This window comes from Polypterus senegalus, chromosome 2 (assembly GCF_016835505.1).
Source record: "Polypterus senegalus isolate Bchr_013 chromosome 2, ASM1683550v1, whole genome shotgun sequence".
Classification (NCBI taxonomy): domain Eukaryota; kingdom Metazoa; phylum Chordata; class Cladistia; order Polypteriformes; family Polypteridae; genus Polypterus; species Polypterus senegalus.
The window spans coordinates 239266755-239283995 of NC_053155.1; the positions used below are offsets into that span (position 1 = coordinate 239266755).

Sequence of the window (17241 nt, forward strand, 5' to 3'; positions counted from 1 at the left end):
TAACCTTGAATTGGGATAACTGAGTGTTTGAATTTTATCTTATTGCCAAATCTAGAAGGAATGCCAGGAAAACCAAAGTATATAAGAAAGTATTAAAGTAATAATAATAAGAGAGATAGTATTCAAAATATCAAATGAACATACAAAAGCAAAGTCCTAGCTCTCTGGGTGTGCTGCTTATATGCCAAAATCACAGTTTAACCCACACTTAATCCTAATTTCCAACCTTTCTCATGTAACACTGGCCTCCCTCCATCTGAACCCTTATCCTACTTATAATATCACTCTACTCCAAAACGGTCTTATGATCAGAAGAACTTTTAAGCTCTTTAGTTGCAAGACTACTTGAACATCATCCGTAATGCCTATGACCATCCTTCTACCACTTTTTCTAGTGGACTTGCAACCCTAAAACGCAGCTCATTTTTAAAGGAGCAATCTATACTATCATGATTCCTCCTACTGCCAGATTCTATACTGGAGGACCCCAGCTTCCTTATATAATACCCCCACTGTTCTTCTATTATCATCTTATTTGCAACTCAATAAACAAGTGACATGCTATCCATCTGTGATACTGATCTGGCTACACAAGTAGCTCATACCAATGCAGTGTATTTTAGGGCATCCTGTATAAAAATTAAATGTTCTTATCTTGCATAAAACATAAAATGTATCCTTCCCTATTAATTTATACCTAAAGTAAAAATACTAACAACTGATCAACTAATTGACACTGAAACCTGGCCTTTGTATTGTATTGATTGGCAATAAATCTTTATTGTCCCAATGAATGAATGAACCCTGTGTGACCTGCTTATAAAAGTTCCTGGCCTGAACTGACATGGTCACATATCTACCTTGAAGGTCCCTGTGGAGAATTTCAAAAATGTGTCAATGTTAGGCTAGATGATTATGCAATGTTTAATAACAAATGGAATCTGATGTTTTACAATACCATTCTAGAAACAAAAGAGCATCAAGTGTACATTCATTTAAAAATAACAATACACACTAAAAACTAATTATATCTGGTTAAGTTAATATCTGATGTTATAATTCTGAATGACATCTTCCAAGGCATCAGAAGCTATGTGAGTGAGTCTCATCTCTACAGTACAAGGATCTTGCATGGGCGTCATACGCAGCTCCAAAATCTCTGGTTTGAAGCCATAATCTCTCAAACTCTTAGGCTATTGTGATCATTTTTAAATAATATTGGATATCTGTTTTTAGAAGATACTGTATTTATACAATACAAACCAGTTGTAAAATTCACAAAGCCTCTACATTAACATGTACTAAAATTGGCAGTATAAAGACCTCCTAAACTTACCCAATAAAAATGTGCAAAATGATAATTTTTTAAAAATTTGCTCTTTGACGATTGTTCTGCCCCACAGGTTGCTACCTGTCACAGTGGTGCTATAAAAGTCTATGAAACTCACGTAAATAGTAATCTCATAATAAACATTTGAATTCAATACACCCCATGTGTCTCATGTAGGCACCCCTTTATCTCTTGTTTCGGTCACGTCCGAAGCGTATCTTTAAGGTTTATAAACCCCTGGGTCTGGTTAGTTGTGGTACACAGCAATTTGAACCTCTGTCTACGCGCTTCTCTTTGTCTTAATCCAACTGTGGAAATCACTCACCTTGTAAGTGTCTTTTAAAGCTTTTTTGCTTAGTTGATACTGTCTGCAATGTATTCCTTTGTAAATCATTCTTTATTGTCTTTGGTTGTACACTTGTATATACCTGTATGTTTCTTTTGTATATTTGACAGTTTACAACGAGGTACGTCCAGTAAAAGCCTTCAAGAAAGCTCACCCCTTGTAGTTTTTATGTGGATGTGCCAAGTTGTTTAAGCTCTCTGCGGCCGCGTTGCACAGACAGCTTGGAGTGAGGCAGAAAAACGATACTGTACTTTACCTCCTGACGTGAATGGCCAGTGTACACTGAACAGGGTTTATGTACCGTATCAAGTCTATGTGAATTATTATAAATTATGTGAATTTCCCCTTGGGATTAATAAAGTATCTATCTATCTATCTATCTATCTATCTATCTATCTATCTATCTATCTATCTATCTATCTATCTAAGTCACTCATGTAGACACCAATGCAAGGTTCAACCTGCCATTTTTGCTGTTTAAGGTGACTACTTTTTATTTTATAGACCATTTATGGAAAATGTGGACTTACTGGAGCTGCTGTGCCTTCTAATATATAATATGCATTATCCGTGACCGCATTAAAGAATCTTAATAGAGCTTTAGTTGGATTTGAAGAGTTCCTGTATATTTTTATCCATTATGCTCCTATCTAAAAACTCCTGGATCCAGCCTCTCCCTTGTATTTGAATTCTTTTTTTTTAAGGAAAAACAAATACAAAAGCAAAAAAGAAACATAATTGGCAATGATACTGAAGGGAATAAGTGCCGTACCTTTCATCGTCTTTGGTTCTTCTTATGTATACTCTAAAGGCTGATTGTTTCAGTAAAAATGTGTGCTTTCATGTGCCAGTGTGCTATCACACATTGAAGTTTTTGATCTGATGTTGTAAAAAATAACAAAGCTGTGACTTCAAGTAGTATGTAGATCTAAAGTCAATTTTTGTAACTCCTAACATGAACTATGAAGTTGTCAAACTGCAGATAGTTATTTCTGAAGAGTAATGAGTGTGAATTTTTGAGAATCAGAAACATTAATTGTACACTAAAATGGGTGACACTGACCTATAAGAAGAAGCTGTGAGTGGGCTTTACAGGTTTATCTTCAAGGAAATTCACTGAAGCAATTTATAAGGCTATTAAAATATTAGGGGAGTTATTGCTTCATCATAGTTCTTGAGCACTGACTTCCCATCTCATCCCATTCATTTTCTGTGACAAGTTTGCACATTCTCCCCAGTTTTCCACAGGTACTCCATTTTCCACCCACATCCAAAGATGTGCAGATACACTCCCCGCATTGTTGTGTTGGCCTTGTGATGGACTGGTGCTCCATTTGAGTTCTTGTCTTATATCAGGTGCTGCTGGGATGCATTCCAACAATCTATGACCCAGTATTCAGATATGTGGGTTGCAGATAAATGAGTGAATGAACAGAGTCTGTGTGGGAATTTCATGTAGGTCTTCAAAATGTTCAAAGACAATGATAAAGTTGATCAACAGGAATTCTTTCGGCTAATTAGTGCATTGACGTTTGAAGCAAAAATGAAGGTGAAGTACATTAGGCATGGAAAATAGGAAACACTTTTTCACTGGTTTGGTTCACCCAGTATTGTTTCTGTGCCTCAAATGTATTCTTTTTTTGTTTAGTGCTTTACTGTTTTTCAAATATAATTTGCCATTTCATGTTGTCAATTACATTTTTGGTTTTGATTTTTTTTTCATTTATGTAATTTTTGTTTTTTGTTTATTGTGTTACTTTGCAATTATTTTGTATTTAAATACCTTATATTATATACATTGTTTTCCTGTGGGTGGAACCTGAGGAGGCAGGTCCACCTTGTTATCACTACTGAAGGACCAACCTCAGCCTATATTATATATTCTGCCTGAAGGTTAAGGTTCTTCAAAGTAGCATTGAGAAGTGTGGAATGAAGTTCTTCATTGTGAGTATTGTGTGTATTTTCTGGTTTTTTTTTTGGTTGCTTTGAGTTTTCTTTTATAATAATACCTTTTTGCCTATTTTTCCTGCATTGAGTATTTGTATCTTTTTCCTTCTTGAATATTTAATAAAATGGTTATAGTAACTGTCTCATTTTAAAAAATCTAAATTTTGAAAGCCTTAGCCCCATTTTAGGCCTGTCCTGGCAGGAAGTCTGTCATTTCAAGTTTGAGACTAGGCTACTGGGTGAGGCCTTCTTTGAAGGTCAGACAGTGAAACACTGGTCTGGCCTTTAGTTGAGTTTATTTGAATCCAGCATCTCATTACACCACCTGTGTTCATGGAGATATGCAACATACATGGAATTCTGAACAGGCAATATAGCATAGTGGTTAAGGGTTTAGATTTCAGACATTGAGGTGGTGGATTCAAATTCTGCTACTGATATTGTATGACCACAAGCAAGACCTGCCTATGCTGCCATTGGAAAAACAAAAAAATATATACCCAATTGTATCTCAAATGTTGTAATTTGCTTTGGATAAAAGTGATGGCCCAATAATAAAATTATGCAACTGAGGCAAATAACCTGATGATTTTCAGGAATTGTCTGAATGAATAAAGGGGCAAATTTGATAAAATGAATTGTCTCTTCTTGTTTTAAATTTTCTTTTGTTGGCATGCAAAAAACTGCATTTACAATATTACTCTGAGAATATTCCTCTTAAAATGAATGTTAAAACTATTAACATAGTCCATTGTATTTGTAATATCCTGATAATTATCTTTATTCTGACTAATTTAAAGAATAATGTGAGTGATCATTGAAAAAATTGTAAACTGACATGAAGTTAGTCAGGCTTCTGAAGCCTTGGGGTGAACATGCCTTCTCCTGTTCAATTGCATCCGTATCAGCATGGTTTTAGCAGTTTGCATACATTTTAAACAATCTGATTTTAAATTGGGTGGCGTAGTGGGTAGTGCTGCTACCTTGCAGTTAGGAGACCCGGGTTCGCTTCCTGGGTCCTCCCTGCGTGGAGTTTGCATGTTCTCCCCGTGTTTGTGTGGGTTTCCTTCCACAGGTTAGGTGCATTGGTGATTCTAAATTGACCCGTGTGTGTGTGCCCTGCAGTGGGCTGGTGCCCTGCCCAGGGTTTGTTTCCTGCCTTGTGCCCTGGGATTGGCTCCAGCAGACCCCCATGACCCTGTAGTTAGGGAAGAATAATGGATGGGTGGATTTTAAATTGAAGATAATATATATATATAAAAAAATGCTTTTTAAAAACCACACTTATATTAAGTTAAAAAGTGTACTAAAAAGTATGTCTCTCATACAGCATTTGTAAAATAAAAGCGTGGGCGCTTTTGCTAAGATTTTATTGATTGATGAAAAGTGCTCACGCTTTTATTTTACGAGTGCTGTATGACTTATTTTTTCATTTTTAGTTCACTAACTTAATTTAAGCGTGGTTTTTAAAAAGTTTTATATATATATATATATATATATATATATATATATATATATATATATATATTATTTTCAACTTTTAGTCTTGGGTTTGTTTTAGTATAATTTTGTAATCAATATTTGAATACTTCCTTTAATATTTCTATCCATTACTAGCGCCATCTATTGGTGAAATCTATTCTTCATATGAAAATTTCATTTCTTAATTAACATGGATTAATTGCTTGATTAGTGAAACTGATTATTGATTCATGCATTGTCATCGGAAGTGAGTAAGTGTGCAAAATGTCAAGTCATTTGGACAATAGGAAGTGGGTTAAATATCGATTACAAGATTTGTACCATACAACAAACAGGTGAAGTTAAAAGAAAAAGAAGCATGGTAATAATAATAATAATAATAAAAAAATGAAAGCATTTTGTACATTTTAATAATTTAAAAAGATTAAATCTTGCAAGTATTTTTTTTAGTAGTATTGATAGTCTTGTAACTTGTACAAAAGCACTCTTTGTTTCAAAGAATAATAATAATAAGAATTCTTTGCATTTATATAACGCTTCTCTCAATATTCAAAGTGCTCAGCAATTTCAGGTTAAGGGCCTTACTCAAGGGCCCAAAAGAGCAGATTCCCTTTTGGCGTTTTACAGGATTCAAACCGGCAACCTTCCAATTACCAGTGCAGATCCCTAGCCTCAGAGCCACCACTCCGCCTAAGAATGCTGTTTGATAACATTGAGTAATAAACAGGTTTTCAAGACATATGAAAGAAACAATTGGTGCACAATGCAAAATTGCTACTTCAGTTGCTCAGTGCGGTGTCTTTAATATGTCAGTGTAAGAGTGACTGTGTGTGTCCCTTCAGCTTCATGGCTGCCTTGCAGCTGATGTTACCAGAATGGGCTGCTGCCCTGTATCACTCAGAAAGGCTGGGGGGTCCAGAGTTGTTGCCAGAGGTCTGTAGCTGCTGCTGTCTTTAATCATAACCAATTAGTTCATTTGACATCAGCCCTACTTAATTCAACATCTCATTTAATTAGCTAATTGCAGTTGCAGAAATTAATTCTGAAAATCAGAAAGGTATTTATTGCTGCAACCAGTATTTCGTTTTCAGTTTTTTGTTTTCTGTTTGATTCATTTAAATTCTTCACTTGATAAGAATTTTAAATTCTTCATTCCTTAATTAGCAGATATAATAGGAACTGTGTGTTTTAATAATAAAGTAAAGCATTTTAAAAAATATAGAAAAGTGAGAAAGGTGAGCTTTTTCTTGGCAGTCTAGGAAATTCATTTTATTTTACTTTGCTTAGAAAGGCACGATATGCATAACATGATATTTCTAAACTAGTCTAATCCAGTTCAAGGTCACAGGAGGCTTAGGGTGCCACCTTTTCTCACACAGGACAGTTTAAAGACCCTGCACTTGAGATGTGGGAGGAGGACCCAAGGACCTGGAAAAAAATCCCACACCAATGAGAAGAATGGGCAAACTTCACAAGAACTCCTACTAAGTCAGTCAGTCATTATCCAATCCCAGCCAACACAGGGTGCAAGGCAGGAACAAATCCCTCAGCCCACCGTACACACACATGCACTAAGTGAGAGATTCAATTAGTGAGGCAGCAGAGCAAGTCGTGTAGTAAAAGTATGGAACATAGCAGGTTTAGAACAGGAAGAACATCTAAATGAGCAGTAAGAACTGCAATTACATTTAGAAACTGTTAAGGATAGCCATCTGATGTCAGTACTGGACACCCAAGCTGCCAAGATATGTGATGTGTGAGTTCAGAAAATGGTGAGTAAGTTTTCTGAGTGGTAAGTATCTTCAAAACCAGAATAAAGCCAAGGATGCTAAAATTAAAAAAAAGGAACTGCTGTAACAGAATTATTGAAGACATGATAATGGGTTGGGATCAGAGACGGAAACACCATTTAATGAAGAGCTTACTAGAAACTTCAAAAAAGTACAAGGGACTGTTGTGGTCCATGATAGTGTTGGGTAAGACACTATGGAGGACATAATACTGAATCCTTCTGATGCGTGTCTGAGAATGAATGCTGACTTAGAGTTTGCTTCGCTGTTACTGTATATAGTAGACTGGCTGGAACTGGCAGAATGAAAGTGACATCAAAAGTTCTCGTTGGTTGCTTCCTCTGGTCTAGAGGCAAAGGGAGAAAAGGCATACTTACCTGTGTTGAGCTCTCAAAATATTCCTGTAGCATTCATGTGTGACATGGTATATTAAATAACATGGCAACAGGAAGAGATGAAAAATTGGAGGTACACAAAATTAACAAATAAGTTTTAGTTTGTTAGTGATGTTGGACTGTATTATATGCATATTTTTGTCTTGTTTGGGGTTTTTAACATGAAGATTTTATTTCTGACCATAGTTTTCACATTAGTTCCTATTTTAAAGGTGTTAATTTTGGTTCCCTACTTTGCTTTCATGGGTAGTGCAGTGGAAATGTTGCTGCCTTGCAGTAAGGAGAACAGGGTTTGCATCATGGGTCCTCCCTGCAAGGAGCCTGCATGTCCTCTATGTGGGTTTCCTCTCACTGTCCAAACATATACAGGTTAGGTAAAGTCAAGTCAAGTTGGGGAGCATGCACTGGTACCGTGTGTTGCCGCACCCACTACACGACGAAACAACTCGGGATCCGGGTTGGCAACTCCCCAGGTAAAGTGGCAACTCTAAATTGGCCCTTGTGTGTTTGCCCATGCGATGGACTGGCACTTTGTCTAGGTTTTGATCCTGGTTTATGCCATTTGCTAGGAGGGATAAGCTAACCCATTCCACCATAATATATCTTTATTTTGATTATTTAGGTGATGCTATTTTGAGCACACAATCATCACGTTCCCATTCTCATTATCACAAGATTCAGATCAGCGATGTCATCAGTATTTCTGGTACAAATATGGTATCCCTTGGTGGATATTCCTTACAACAAATCTCTGATGTTAGTTAGCTTATTTTGCAAGTAAGGCCTAGCATTAGGTTTCTGTGGCTTTGATCTGTGTTTTGTTCTCTCCTAGTACTAGGGTGTTGTACTGTGTTAGCCATTATGGATGCAGTGAGAAGTCAAGCAAAATGACACCTTTTATTGGCTAACTAAAAACATTACAATATGCAAGCTTTCGAGGCAGCTCAGGCCCCTTCCCTTCTACTACATTCTTGTTCGTGCCCCATTGGTTATGTTCGTTCAGATTTATTGACTTCTTGGTTTTGACCTCTACCTCATTTTTGGCTTACTCTCTAAGTCTTTTATTTTCTCCTGGTTCAGCTTTCTTGCTCAAAATAATCCTGAGGCACCTTAACTTTGTTCTTATTACAACAGTACTTGAGATGTTTATTCGCGTGTCTCAGAACAGTTAACAATAATATAATATTAACAAAAAAAATCATATATACAAACAAAGCAAAAAAAACAAAGGAGAAAGCATATTCTGCTACATCTTTGGGCCTAATTATGTGGGTTGAAGTTCTAATCTGCCAAGTAGGGTACCCCCTACACATTCCTTTTTCCTCTACCAGCTCCTCACACACTGTGTCTGTCATCCCTTGCCTCACTTTCTCCTACTAGTCAACTACAAGGGCCTTCAGGAAGCAGTCTTTAAATCGCATTACAGGCTTATTCCATTCCAGCCATCAAATTGCTTTGTAGGTAAGGAGTAAACAAATAACTGCAGTAAGGACTCCAAGCTGGTGTTCTGTCTAGCACTTCAAGCCTTCAGAAGGACTGCACAGTCTGATGTATGACATTAAACAATAGTTTCTGTACTGCGTGAGGGAAACATTAGGTGTTCCTGCCCAGGATGCCTTACTCTCTGTATTCTAAAAGGTGGTGCATCTCCAGAAGACTCCACACCTACATAGAAGATACTGCCCCCCAGCAGTGCTTTTGTTCTGCACTGGAATTACAAAGAGCGATAGTGTCATGGTGGGGTTTCATTCCTCAGTACACTGCTTAGCCACATGGCTATCCTATGTAATTCACTCGCTCACTGGCTTGACCAATATTGTTACATGATGTACTTGCATATGTCTCAAGAAAGTGAGATCATTCTGAATGTCATCATTTAGACCGTTTCTTTGCAAACAGCTGTGTAAAAAACCTATGGATTTTGCTCTGTTTGTGGCAGCTTTTAAATGAAATTCACCATTGAACTGCATGTTTAACTTTCATTACTATCATTTTGTTCATCCTTGTAGCACAGCCTAAAGACGGACGTTCCAGCATTGGACTTGCATTTCTCTCATTGCCATAATGAGTCCTCCCATTAAAACCTTGACATTTTCTCATTAAAATGCTTGTTAATTCTGAGTGATTTGTGTCTCCTACAAACTACATGAGGAATGGCTCTAGGCATAAAGTACAAGTTAAATGACTGGGTTCTGTGGCTAAAAGTTTTATTTACCTTTATTACAGCGTGGCCGATCTCCCTCTTTCAACATAAAACAGGCTCCACGTTCACTCCATTGTTCATTCTCTGCAGGTGTGCAGACCACCCACACGTTTCCTTAACGAGTGGAAGCTGCCAGACTTGAAAGAGGTTGGCTAAGAGCAGCCAAACAATTAATCCCTCCAATTAAACTCTCTTTAAACTCTAAAATCCCCAGAAATGCAGATATTTTATCGTGTATACATAATAAACTTTGCAAGATCATTTTTTTTCTCTTTTAAATGAGCACCTCTGCCTTTGAAAGCCATATAAATCTCTGTCTAGTTTCTACTGTGGGTATTATCTTATATAAATATCATATTGGTAATGCATTCATATTCAGAGTCCCCAGTGGCTCAGCTGATAAAAGCAGCTACAGTTTCAGCTACAGGGGAGAATTTCTGAATATGAAACTGGAAGCTTTGACTCTGATCATCCCAATCTGCCGACACTGGTTGTCAGTTTGTTGTCAGTCGCAGAAGATTAGATCTGGCCTGATGCTTCTATTAATGCTGATAAAAAATGGCTAAGGATGGATAGTTTTGCCTCCTTTAAACAAGTGGATAATACTTTAAATATAGATTAAACCAGCTGAGGCCAATAATTCCCATGTTTGTTGCCATTAATATGTATATTATGAAAAGGTAAAAGACCCAATATAGGTGAGTGATGAATGTGCCTTTGGGAGGTTGGCGTCTGCCTTGCTGCCAGTGCTACTGGGATGAGCTCCAAGCCCTTCCAAATCTGAATTTTATTAAAGAGGACGGAGAAAGAATGGAATTGTGGGGATACCAGGATATCAGGAGACATGATGACACATGCATCTCTCTCAAGTTTCCTCCTGCATTCAAGTGAATTGCACGTCATCCTAACTGGGGACTAAACCTGATGTACGTGAAGGAGTGTGGGTGTGTGCATCGCTTCTCGGCCTTTTGGCAAAAATCAAGTGCAGTATCTGTTCTTATCAGTTTAATATCTAAAAAGAAAAGGGGTGTGGGTGTGTGCATAAGGTTTATATTTATTATATTTATATTTATATTTTATAAGGCCTCCTGCATTCCAAGTGTTTTCTGTGTGTTGACTCTTTAATGCACACAGGTTTATGTGTTTTTGTGTGCTAAGCCCACATGCAATTGCCTGTTATTTTGTGTATAATTAAGGGTCTCTAGAAATGAAGGAATAAATCACTTCATTCCCTGTCATGTGTAGACATTTTGTTGAGCCATGCGAGGAGTGTTGTGGTGTTTTGGTAGTACAATATCCACATTGCCAATTATTTTTGCAATCATGGTGATGACCATCCTAAAGATGCATCAGAGACAGAAATAATATTAGGAACATTCCTCCATGGCACTTGGAGCGTGCGTGAATTCAGCCTCATCTGCAGAAAGCTGCTGTAGAATGGCAAGACGCAGACTTCCTGTGCTGTCCATTCTCTTGCAGAAAAAACACATTATCATTCCCACCAGTGCACTTTAATTTATCTATATGCAGAAAACATGCAGTATGTGTCATTTTGAAAACACACCACACTACTCTAAAGTGATAAGGGTTTACAAAAATTTCGCCCCTGGCACATTTCTCCCCTTACATTTCACCTCCATGATATTTCTCCCCCTAACTTCTAATACCCACACCCAGACATTTTAAGCGTTGGAAGTATCTAGAAAAAATAAAATGAATAATTGTTCTTTAATTAAGCATTTTTCTAGCAAAATGATAAAAAAAAAAGTTAGCAATAGGCGGCACAGTGGTGCAGTGGTTGTGCTGCTGCCTCGCAGTAAGAAGACCTGGGTTTGCTTCCCGGGTCCTCCCTTTATGGAGTTTGCATGTTTTCCCCGTGTCTGTGTGGGTTTCCTCCGGGTGCTCTAGTTTGCTCCCACAGTCCAAAGACATGCAGGTTAGGTGCATTGGCAATCTGAAATTGTCCCTAGTGTGTGCTTGGTATGTGGGTGTGTCTGCCCTGCGGTGGGCTGGCGCCCTGCCTGGGGTTTGTTTCCTGCCTTGTGCCCTGTGTTGGCTGGGATTGGCTCCAGCAGTTAGGATATAGCGGACTGGATAATGGATGGATGGATGGAAGTTAGCAATTACAGTGCATTACTTAAATGAAACACTCTGTAAAGATATATACATTTTTATTTAGATTAAACAAATTGATATGATAATACAGTGGAACATGTTGATCTTTGAGTCGTATAAGAACACTACCTGAGTGAACATTTTTTATTTTCAATAGTGGGTAAGATATATTAAATTTTTTTATTGCAAATATAGCTATGTACATAAATACAGGGGCAAAATATAGAGGTTGCGAAATCTTTGGGGGGGTGTCATAAAAATTACCGGGGGCGAAATGTGTTGGGGCAAAATGTGCTGGGGCGAAATGTGGGGGCAACTTATCTGGATGCCAGTGATAGGAAAGGGTGCCATAAAATATAATTTATTTTATTATATGGCTGAGGAAAAAGTGCAGGGAAATACAAAAGTGTGAATGAGAATGAAACTTTTGATGTATCATCAACTTTTTGTTCCTGGAAAGTCTTATTCTATAGGAATTGTTTAACTTTAATTAAACATTGTAGTAGACAAGGGTTTAGCAATTGGGTGAATGAATGAAATTTTATAATAACGTAAATCTGCAAGTTGTATAAACTAGAAGGATTTCATTAAATGGTGCTGTGCTGTTCTGAAAACTTGAAGCCTTCTGTCCATCATATCCATCATTTTGAGACTGCATAATATATAAATATCACCTTTGTCTTTTATTGTAAAGCTATCTCAAAGTAAGGCAAATGGTTTTAGCAATGTACTAATATTCTTATAACCCGCTGAATAAGATGATAAATAATACAGTATGAAATATACAGAAGTCACTGACGCAATCTACATCACGTGTTCTCGGTCATTTCACAAGAGCAATGTAAAACTGAGCTTTATATTTTGGAAATCAAATAAAGTCTAAGCACTGAATGAAAACCACCAACACTTAAGAAAATCAACATATTAAAATACAATTTTCAATATAATATTTTAACCTACAGGGTGGCGCAGTGGTAGCGCTGCTGCCTTGCAGTTAGGAGTCCAGGGTTCATTTCCTGGGTCCTTCCTGCGTGGAGTTTGCATGTTCTCCCCGTGTCTGCGTGGGTTTCCTCCGGGCGCTCCGGTTTCCTCCCGAAGACATGCAAGTTAGGTAGATTGCCGATTCTAAATTGGCCCTATTGTGTGCTTGGTGTGTGGGTGTGTTTGTGTGTGTCCTGCGGAGGGTTGGCACCCTGCCCAGGGTTGGTTCCTGCCTTGTGCCCTGTGTTGGTTGGGATTGGCTCCGGCAGACCCCTGTGACCCTGTGTTTGGAATCAGTGGGTTGGAAAATGGATGGATGGATCAGGATAAAATCAGGACATTTGTGGCCAATACTTCCCTCGGGACCATTACTTCCATGACCATCAACCCATTCATGAGCTAAGTGGTTCAGGAAATGAAAAACTAAGTGAATTAATATTTGGTTGATATTTCAGATATGGCAAAAAATCAGTGATTTAAAAACATGTGTTTTTAGAAAATGCTACATTTTCCACATAATCTAGTGTTTATGTATAGTCATGAAGAATAAATTAATACTGAGAAAAAGCTTCACTTACAAGGTAATAAAAATAACAATTGGTCATCTTGTCAGGCATTCTTCAAAACTGTAAAAATAGTGTATTATTTATATTTATTTTTAACATTAAAAATTATTTAACAATTATTATATCCCTAATATGTATATGTGTTATACTATTACAATTTCTTGAGTAATCTTTTAATGTTTAATATTTATTTTTAATGTATACTTTTAAATTTTGTTCCACAGTACAGCCAGTTCACTGATATACTCGTGTGTATATGTGACCAATAAAATCTAAATCTAATCTAATATTAAGTGTAAATATAGTTATTGTAATTAATTCAGAGTATTTTGTAGATATCTGTCATCATTCAGACATTAAAAAGACTTTTTCTGTTAATCAAGGCCAAAATAATGTCAAACATTAATCAAATGTGAAAACTTCCAACAGGGTGAATACTTTTTATAGGCACTGTATACACTTACCCAATTGACCGGGTCTAAGATAAAGGACTCTACAAAATGTGTAACAATGGAGCCATTCTTGAGAAATCCCAGTAGCCCATCTTTTGTCCCTGTGAGCTTTACACAATAACCTTTATGCCATTCAAACAGTTATTTTCAATTAGAAATTCAGTTTGTAAAATGTTAGTCTCAATTACTAAAATGTATTCTAGTTGTACTTTCAAGAAATGCTGTTTAACATTATTAGTGTGTACTGTGGCTAGAATGGCTAGAATAGTATTACAGCTTCGGCAAATCACTTTCAGATTCCCTTACTCAGCTTTAGTGGTGAAATGCTGTTAAAAGAGGATACATATTTCAATTGATTATCAGAAATGAATGCTTTTAGATCAGACAATTCATATATACCATATATACAAATATTCTTAAATTGTAAAAAAAATAAAAAGAAAGTTAATAATCATTTTTGGTAGGTAAGGAAACATTTACCTGAGTGATTTATTATTCAAAGCAAATTACCAACAAAAATGAATTGGTTTGTTGTTGAAGCCATTTATAACTAAATGTGTTTCCACAAATCAGAATTTCTTTGTGCATCTCTTTAATGCTGTGGTTCTGGAAGAATTGCAAGATAGCTTTTCTTATATTATCCATGATAAACCAGTTGAGGGGCACATCACATTTCTTCTATCTGTACTTTTTAAGATTTAGTCTGACATATAAGAAATTGTTGGAATTGTTGTAAATTACATTAATTCTCTTATTTGTTTTTTTGTAAGTTGGTTATGAGTTATTTCTACCATAATAAGAAAACATTGAATTTTATTTATAATAGTATGAAAGTATTTAGGAGCATAAGGAAAACATCATTGTCATTGTCTGATCAGTAACCGCTTTTAACGCATTCAGTGGGAAGCATTTCTGTCAAAGGCCTTTAAAGAGAATTCCTTAGAGGACAGGTGGAATTGCTTCTTTAGATATCAACTGACTTTTGCATGCAGCCATAATGTGCCTACAATGGTCATCAGAAGTATGTTACACCAACATTTGTCTCCTGAATACACCTGACAGATATTCAATTAAGTTATTCCATTTCATTTGTAAAATCTTTGTTATTGTTGGTACTATATTTAAAATTCACAGGGTCACTATTTTTATTAACTAGCTTTTTAACTCTTTCATTTAAACCCTGAATTTGACAATCCAGTGTAGAAAATGGATGAATGAATGTAAATAATATTGAAAACTTTAAAAAGTATAAATATCAACAGATGTTATATTAAAAAGAGAAAATATTTTACCAATTGTCACACACATGCAACTAGGGGACAGTCAAATGGCTTGATCACACTTGAAACCACAATAAACTGGGATTCGGAATACGGCACTAATGCTATCTGCCCTAACTGCAACTGGAACCTACAGCCAGTATATGGGGAGGCTCCCCAACTCTTTACCTGTTTGACAAAATGCACTGAAGTCAATGAGGAAGGAGCAACTGAACCAGTTTTGCGTAAATTATAAGGGTCAATGGTCTTTTGAGTGTCTGTCATCTACACTGGACTGATTATGGTGGACAAAAAGTGTGACCTGAGCTGTTTATGCAGCAGTACTAGCCACTGCACCACAATGCCTCAAACAAAAAAGATGCAAATGGAATAATAACTGCAAACAAAATGCAACAATGCACACCTTATAGTGGTGGAGGGGTTTGTGTGTCCCAATGATCCTAGGAGCTCTGTTGTCCGGGGCTTTATGCCCCTGGTGGGGCCACCCAAGGCGAACTGGTCCTAGGTGAGGGATGAGACAAAGAGCAGTTCAACAAAACCTCCTATGAAGAACAAAAAATTTGGATGGCGTTTTCCCTCACCCGGAGGGAGGGGCCAAGGAGGTCAGGTGCGACCTTGGCATTCCGATCCTCGGCTACAGAAGCTGACTCTTGGGACGTGGAATGTCACCTCTCTGAAGGGGAAGGAGCCTGAGCTGGTGTGCGAGGTCGAGAGGTTCCGGCTAGATATAGTTGGGCTCAACACAGCTTGGACTCTGGAACCAATCTCTTTGAGAGGGGTTTGACTCTCTACCACTCTGGAGTTGCCCCCGGTGAAAGGCACCGAGCAGGTGTGAGCATACTTATTGCTCCCAGACTTGGAGCCTGTTCATTGGGGTTTACCGGTTTACCCCGGTGGACGAGAGGGTAGCCTCCCTCCACCTTCTGGTGGGGGGACGGGTCCTTAACTGTTGTTTGTGCGTATGCACCGAACAGCAGTTTGGAGTACCTACCCTTTTTGGAGTCCCTGGAGGGGGTGCTAGTGGGCATACCTTCTGGGGACTCCCTTGTACTGCTGGGAGACTTCAATGCTTACGTGGGCAATGACAGTGAGACCTGGAAGGGCGTGATTGGGAGGAATGGCCCTCCGATTTGAACCCGAGCGGTGTTTTGTTATTGGACTTTTGTGCTCGTCACGGATTGTCCGTAACGAACACCATGTTCAAGCATAGGGGTGTTCATATGTGCACTTGGCACCAGGACACCCTAGGCCTCAGTTCGATGATCGACTTTGTGGTCGTGTCGTCGGACCTGCGACCACATGTCTTGGACACTCAGGTGAAGAGAGGGGCGGAACTGTCAACCGATCACCACCTGGTGGTGAGTAGGCTTCAATGGTGGGGGAGGATGCCGATCAGGCCTGGTAGGCCCAAACATGTTGTGAAGGTCTGCTGGGAATGTCTGGCAGAGTCCCCTGTCAGAAGTAGCTTCAACTCCCACCTCCGGCAGAACTTTGACCACGTCCCGAGGCAGGTGGGGGACATTCAGTGCGAATGTGCCATGTTCCGTGCCTGTATTGTTGAGGCGGCTGACTGGAGCTGTGGCTGGAAGGTGGTCGGTGCCTGTCGTGGCGAAAATCCCCGAACCCATTGGTGGACACCGGCCATGAGGGATGCCGTCAAGCTGAAGAAGGAGTCCTATGGGACCCTATTGTCCTAATGGACTCTGGAGGCAGCTGATAGGTACTGGCAGACCAAGCGGAATGTGGCTTCGGTGGTTGCTGAGGCAAAAACTCTGGCATGGGAGGAGTTTGGGGAGGCCGTGGAGAATGACTTTCAGACGGCTTTGAGGAGATTCTGGTCCACCATCCAGCATCTCAGGAGGGGGAAGCAGTGCAGTGTCAACACTGTATATAGTGGGGATAGTGCGCTGCTGACCTTGACTCAGGGCATTGTGGGTTGGTGGGGGGAATACTTCAAAGACCTCCTCAATCTCACTAACATGCCTTCCAATGAGGAAGCAGAGCCTGGGGACTCGGAAGGTGGGCTCCCCCATCTCTGGGACTGAAGTCACCGAGGTGGTCAAAAAACTCCTTGGTGGCAGGGCCCCAGGGGTGGATAAGATACGCCCTGGAGTTCCTAAAGGCTCTGGATGTTGTAGGATTGTCCTGGTTGACACAACTCTGCAACATCGCATGGACATCGGGAACAGTGCCTCTGGATTGGCAGACCGGGGTGGTGGTCCCCCTCTTTAAGAGGAGGGACCAGAGGGTGTGTTCCAACTACAGAGGGATCACACTACTCAGCCTCCCTGGAGAAGTCTATTCGGGGGTCCTGGAGAGGAGGGTCCGTCAGATAGTCGAACCTCTGATTCAGG

The 17241-nt window shown here is 38.8% G+C and overlaps 1 non-coding gene across 1 annotated transcript; it reads left to right on the forward strand.

Annotated features, from left to right (window-relative positions):
- Window positions 1-10445: 10445 nt before the first annotated feature.
- On the forward strand, window positions 10446-10630 carry LOC120524726. Its single transcript, XR_005632841.1, has one exon. It is a non-coding gene; the product is annotated as a U2 spliceosomal RNA (small nuclear RNA).
- The last annotated feature ends 6611 nt before the right edge of the window (window positions 10631-17241 follow it).